The 6,000-nt window shown below is 45.1% G+C and overlaps 1 protein-coding gene across 6 annotated transcripts in view; it reads left to right on the top strand.

Annotated features, from left to right (window-relative positions):
* The first annotated feature begins 463 nt into the window (after nucleotides 1-463).
* Phc2 (polyhomeotic homolog 2) overlaps nucleotides 464-6,000 on the top strand; it is a 104,599-nt gene continuing 99,062 nt past the window's right edge. For 3 of the 6 annotated variants that reach the window (XM_040288331.2, XM_021735289.3, XM_040288329.2), the window contains exon 1: nucleotides 621-1,420. The gene's annotated coding sequence lies outside the window, so the exon portion shown is untranslated. Of the gene's footprint in view, nucleotides 592-620; nucleotides 1,421-6,000 lie in introns of those variants that run through there. The other 3 variants (XM_040288330.2, XM_040288333.2, XM_021735306.3) reach the window with 3 other exon arrangements.

Below are 6,000 nucleotides of genomic sequence, written 5' to 3'. Positions count from 1 at the left end.
CAGATCTACACCTTTGCTGTTTGGTGTGGCTAAGTGACTTTGGATGAGTGACCTAATTTCTCCGGGACTCCGTTTTTCCTAATATCAAGTGAGGTTAATAGTACAAACTTCTCAGGGTTACCCAGAGAATCATATTCGGCAGAAAAGTATTAAGCACGTGATTAAGTACTCCGTAAGTATTTACTGAATCTGAATCTCGTTGGCTGATCCAAACTCAGCCCCTCTCCCTACGTGGGATGGGAAAAGTACTACGCGGTACTGCCAAGCGGAGCTCAGGTAGAGGAGATGCTCCCGGGGCCCAGCGGACTCTCCACTCCCCCACCCAGTCGTTGCCATGGCCACCGGTTCAGGTCGGGAGCAGCAGGGAGGCGTGTTTAGCCCAATCCCCGCCTTTCCAGAGTGACTATTGGCTAGAGCAGCCACGTGACGGCGCTGGTATGCTAATATATGGTAATAGCCCTCACGCCCCTCCTCCCCGGGCCGCGTCCGAGTAGCCAGCAGGGTGCGCGGCGCCGAGCCGAGGGGGCGGGCTGAGGGGCGGCCCCCGGGAGAGAACGGCCAGGTGGAGGAGGAGCGCGAAGGCGACCGCAGGTAACGGGCGGGCGCGTGCGCGCTGGGGTCGGCTCGCGGCGGACCGGCAGCTCGCGGGGGACTCCCGGCGCCGCGCTGCCGGCTTAACCCTTTGGGCACCCAGCTGTCACAGAGCAGCGGGGCGCGGCGGCAGGGCCCGGCCGCGCGAGGCGGGGCATTGCCGTGGGCATCGGCGGCAGGCGGCGGACGGCCTGACCCGGGATCTGCAGCACGGGGCCGGCGCGGGGACTGCGCAGCCCGGGCGGGCGACCAGCTGACCGCGGCACGCCGGGGCCCGGGACCCAGCCGAGAAGAGGGCTGCGGCGAACTCTGCGGCCCGGGTTTGCGGGAAGCTGCGGGGAACCGGCTGAAGTCTTGGCACTCTCGCGCTTTAGGGAGCGGGGATCCGGTCCGGCGCAGAGGCCCGCCTCAGCAGCCAGTGGCCTTGGCGGCCTGCGTCTCCGCCACTGTCCCGCAGAATGCGGGGGAAACCCGGGGTCGGGCCTGACCACGGCGCCCCCTCCTCAGCCGCGGCCTGACAGTCCAGCCGCCGGCACTTTTGACCCAGAGTCAAGCCTGGGGTCGGGCACGGGGAGGGGGGAATCCTGCGGGAAGAAGGCGAGATTGGTGCGTGGGATCACCAGCCAAGGGAACCCCGTTGTTGGTACTGGGAGGAGAGGACAGTCCCCTTAAGGAAACACAGGCCCCAAAGTATGAAAAGGAAATTTACCCAAGAAAGGCACTGGCCCCTTGTTTTCTGTGCTGGGTGATGACCTGACACCCATGGAAAAAGGTCACTGCGGGACACCTGGATCGGGTCTGTCATGTACAGAGGAAGCAGCTGTTTTACGTGAGTTTCTAACAAATTTCTTATGAGGAAAGATTTAAATTCATCTTTCTCCCCACCCCCCTCCTAGGACTGCTACAGAAGTGACGTCTTTTAATTATTCCCCCTCCCCCAATTCACTAAGACTGGCGGCAGCTTTAGGCTCACAGTGTAATTTAGCTTTCACTGCAATAGAAATGGTAGGATGGGAGATGTGCCACTAATATTTAGTTTGCCCTGGGAGTTTTCCTGTTAGGGAAAATTTTTTCATCTCCCATGGTGATGAAAAACCTACTAATGTACCAGTCATATCAATAGAGTTTCATTTATGAGTCTAAAGCCTTTTCTTCAAAATCTAGGGAAAATGTGGTTACACATGTAAAGTACCAGGAACCAAATTGATTTTTGCAAATGAAGTGCAAATTGTACTTCCGTGTTGCTCTTGATGTCTTTTATCACACAATAAACACTTGGCGTATGCCAGGCACTCTGCTATGTCTTGGGGATGCCATGATAAATAAGATAATTAGTCCTTGTCCTCAAAGAAGTAGTGGGAGAGACAAAATTGTTAGTAAACGTGATAGCAGCATAATAGAAGAGGGCACAATTAACTGTGTAGAAGATCAGGGAAGAACACACTTAAGCAAGGTGATAAAGGATGAATAAGAGTTTGCTTTGCAAGGAAGAGTGAAAGGACTTGAAGAACAACCAAAGCAGAAGGACCAGTGAATGCAGCCACTTAAAGAACAGTTTCTCTGGGGAATGGCTTCATATTGTAACTGTGGCATTTTCCCTTTCTCTATAACATGCCTTTACCAATATTACCTAGAATTTCTCACTTCTTATTACAATTTTCCAGTGGTATTTGTTTTTCTCCCTCATATTTTACCCTCATCAGTTTTTCTGAGCCTCATTCCTGGTCTTTGTCATCTATATCTTGGCAAGAAAGTTTCCAACAAGTGGAAGTAGAAACGGGGTAGTTTACAAGACTTCCAAGGTAGAGGGCCTGAAAACTGGGCACTAGAAGCAGCCTCCTAGGAGGACAGATCTAAGCCATACAAAAAGAGAAATGCAGGTCATAGCCAGGGAAGCAATGCTGGATGTCAAATCTGTGAGACCTAGGGAAATGAGTAATAGGATCAGAAACTAGAAGGATCTGGATCAAAAGAGGATTGGACTGTGCCGGGAGTTAGGGCAAGCCCATTGGGGACAGGCCATGAATCACGCAGATGAGTCAGAACCCACTGTGGTGTAAAACAGCTGTAGATCTGACAACTTCAAGCACCTGTGCAGAAAAGGACAGTGTTTTTTCTTTGGGAAACTATTTCCAGTACTGTCTCCTTTCTATTCTCTCTTCCTCTTTACTACTTATCCTCTTAATCCCGATTTCTACCCATGATTCACTTTTGTAGGATTTCTTTTACTAAGGTCTTAACTAAGAGAGCAGAGAAAATCCTATTCTTCTGCCTTAGCATGTATCTCCAGAACTATAAATAGTCCATTTTACCTCATAAGCCATCAACTTGCCAGCCTATTTATACTTTCTGGTCATTTAGAAACAGCACAAGGGTAGGTGACAAAGTTGTAAGATGGGCCTTTTCCCCAGAGCTCATCTAATGTTTGAATCATTAAAGTCCTTTTAGCTTTACGTAATTCAAAATTTGGTTTTAGAATGAACTGTGGAGATTTTTTGACACATCTCTTGTGAACTACATTACAGATTAAGCTGTGTAAAGAAGGTAACTCAGGGGTGATGTGCCTAAAGTGCTTTGCTAAGATTGACAGTTGTGTAAGTTCTAGAAAATCATGGGTAGTACTTAAGCAATCTTCTCAGTATATTTACTGAACACCTGCTTGTATGCAAATACTGTGCAGTATTTGTGCTTTGGAGGAGACAAGAAAATGAGAGAGGTGATGTGGTATGGGGTTATTCTCAGTTAACTAGGATTTAGATCCCAGTTCTTCCAGTTACTTGCTGCATAACTTTGGGCAAGTTGTTTGACTTCTGTTTCTTCATCTGTAAGAAAGCCACCTACCTCATACTATTTTGAGGAGTAAATGAAATCACAAAGATAAAGCATTAATTCATCACATTTTGGAGGTACTAAACGTGTTATTTTAGGAGTTGAGAAAGAAAAAGATCATCATGCTGGTTATAGTGGTGCATACTTATAATCCCAGCTACTTGGGAGGCGGAGGCAAGAGGACTGCAAGTTCAAGGCCAGCTTCAGCTACTTAGCAAGATCCTGTCTTAAAACACAAATATTAAAAAGAGCTGGGAATATAACTCAGTGATAGAGCACTTGCCTAGCATGTGTGAGACTCTGGGTTCAATCCCTAGTTCTGGTTAAAAAGAAGAAGAAGAAAAGGAGGAGGAGAAAGAAGAAGAAGAGGAAAGAAGAAATAATCATGAATTATCTTAGGGCTTCAATTTTAAAAGGAAAGGGAAGAGGGGCTGTGGTTGTGGCTCAGAGGTAGTACACTTCCCTGACATGTGTGAAGCACTGGGTTCGATTCTTAGCACCACATAAAAATAAATAAAATAAAGGTCTATAAACAACTAAATATATATATATATATATATATATTTACACACACACACATATATATATATATATGTATATATGTATTTTTTTTAAGGAAAGGGAAGAGAAGGGAAGGGAAGGAAAGGAAAAGATCAACATGAGCTATGGACTATGATTACCAAAGAAAGCTTTTTCAGAACTATGGTGAATTCTGTTGGAAGGAAAGTGGACAGGATTTCCTGATGGGAAAAATAATGTTCATTAAACATTAGGTGGGGATATAGATGAAAGTTTCAGGCATCAATTAATGAGGTTAGCCAGTCTGGCAAGATCAGAGGATTTAAGTAGAAAAGTGTGAGACTGGAAGAGTTTGTTGAAGACATATTGTCACAAGCACTGAAACGCTGTAGATGACAGAAAGCAGATTTTTGGTTAGGAAAATGTGAGGTCATGAAAATAATATTTTAAAAAGATTCTCAACAGTCATATGGAGAATAGACTTTAATAAGGAGAGAAAGAAAATTTTACAACCAGTTAGTTGGCTATTTAAAGGATGTTAGTGTGAGGGGATCAGGAATTGAATAAGGATATTGCAATGACAACAATAAAAATGTGTCTAATAAGTATTATAAAGGAGAAATGAACTAGACTTTGTGACTGATTGGATAAGGAGGGCAAGAGATAAAGTAGCATCAAATGGAGTCTTGACCCTAGGTGAAAGATCAGCAAAAATAGGACAGAGGAAGGAAAGCCAGGGGAGAAGAAGAGATGCTAATATCCTGAGAGAATGCTAGACTTTTCAGAGGACATGCCCCACAAGTGTTTGGAATTTGGGGGCTAATGGTCAAAAGAGGGAAGATAGGGAATTGTATGTAGAGAAGGTAGTAACTGAAGTCACGTGGTTAGCTGGGTTCACCACTGATTATGGCATAAAAATGGAGGTATAGAGAACCAAGGATTGAGGCTCAGAGATTAGCCACACTTAAGGATAAGGAGGGGAAATGGAGCTAGAATGGCAGAAAACAAGAAATATTAGAAAGGCAGAAGAACTCATTTATTCATCTAAGGCGTGCCTCTTGTTCACCACTATTTGTGGTGCCCTGGGGATGCATGGCCATGCTGCTAACCATGAGAGTGCAGCCTCACAGAAGTCACGAGAAAAAGAGTTTCAAGCTGGGAGAGTGGGTCCATAGTAAAAAACTATGCAGAAAACATGGGAAACATCCATTATATTTAGGAGATAGGAGGTCGGAGTAACTTTTTGAAAGTGATAACTTTAATTTGGTGGGGGCAGAGAAGCATGGATATTAAAACCCAAAAAGGTGGGGGTGGGGGGGGGAATTGTAGCATGAGACGCAGATAAGAAATGGAAACAGCATGTAGATTACTCTGTGTATGTTTGGCAATAAAAGGAAGAAAAAATAGGAAAATGGTTAGAAAAAGTAGCAGAATCAAAGAAAAGATTTAGTCCTCCCTTTGTGCCTCATTATTTTGTTCTAAACTGGTGTTCTTTTTCTTTTGTGACCTTAATAGCAAGTCAACAATTCATTTCTTCAACTTACTGTTTTAATAACTATCTACCTGTACATTACACTGAACAGTAATAGTATAGTTACCATTTATTAAGTGCTAGGCATTGTGCTAAGCATTTTATATATTCTATTAAATATCCCATTTAATTCTCACAAGCTGGATTCTAATCACACAACCTCTTGGAAACATGGAGCGGTGAAATACATCGCCTACAATCACATAGCTAATGAGTGGCAGAGATAGGATTTTGATCCAACTCTGACTCTTCAGCTTTTCTACAGGACCATGCCTTGCTGTCTCTGAAGGCAGGGCCAGCTTCACGGACATGCAACCTATGCAGTCTCCCAAGACCCTGTATTTAGAGCGGCCCTGTGCCTGATTTAGTGCTCTATTATTGCTGGCTTGCAATTTCAGTGATTTTTAACAAGGGGCGCTGCGTTTTCATTTTGCACTGGGCCCCACAAATCATGTAACCATTCTGGCTGGGGTATCAGTGCTGCCTTTAGGTGTAAAGCTGGGAAAGTGTGCCACGCTGTAGCCTTTATT

The sequence above is a fragment of the Ictidomys tridecemlineatus genome, chromosome 11 (genome assembly GCF_052094955.1).
Source record: "Ictidomys tridecemlineatus isolate mIctTri1 chromosome 11, mIctTri1.hap1, whole genome shotgun sequence".
In the NCBI taxonomy this organism is placed as follows: domain Eukaryota; kingdom Metazoa; phylum Chordata; class Mammalia; order Rodentia; family Sciuridae; genus Ictidomys; species Ictidomys tridecemlineatus.
This window is presented reverse-complemented; position numbering and strand designations above follow the sequence as displayed.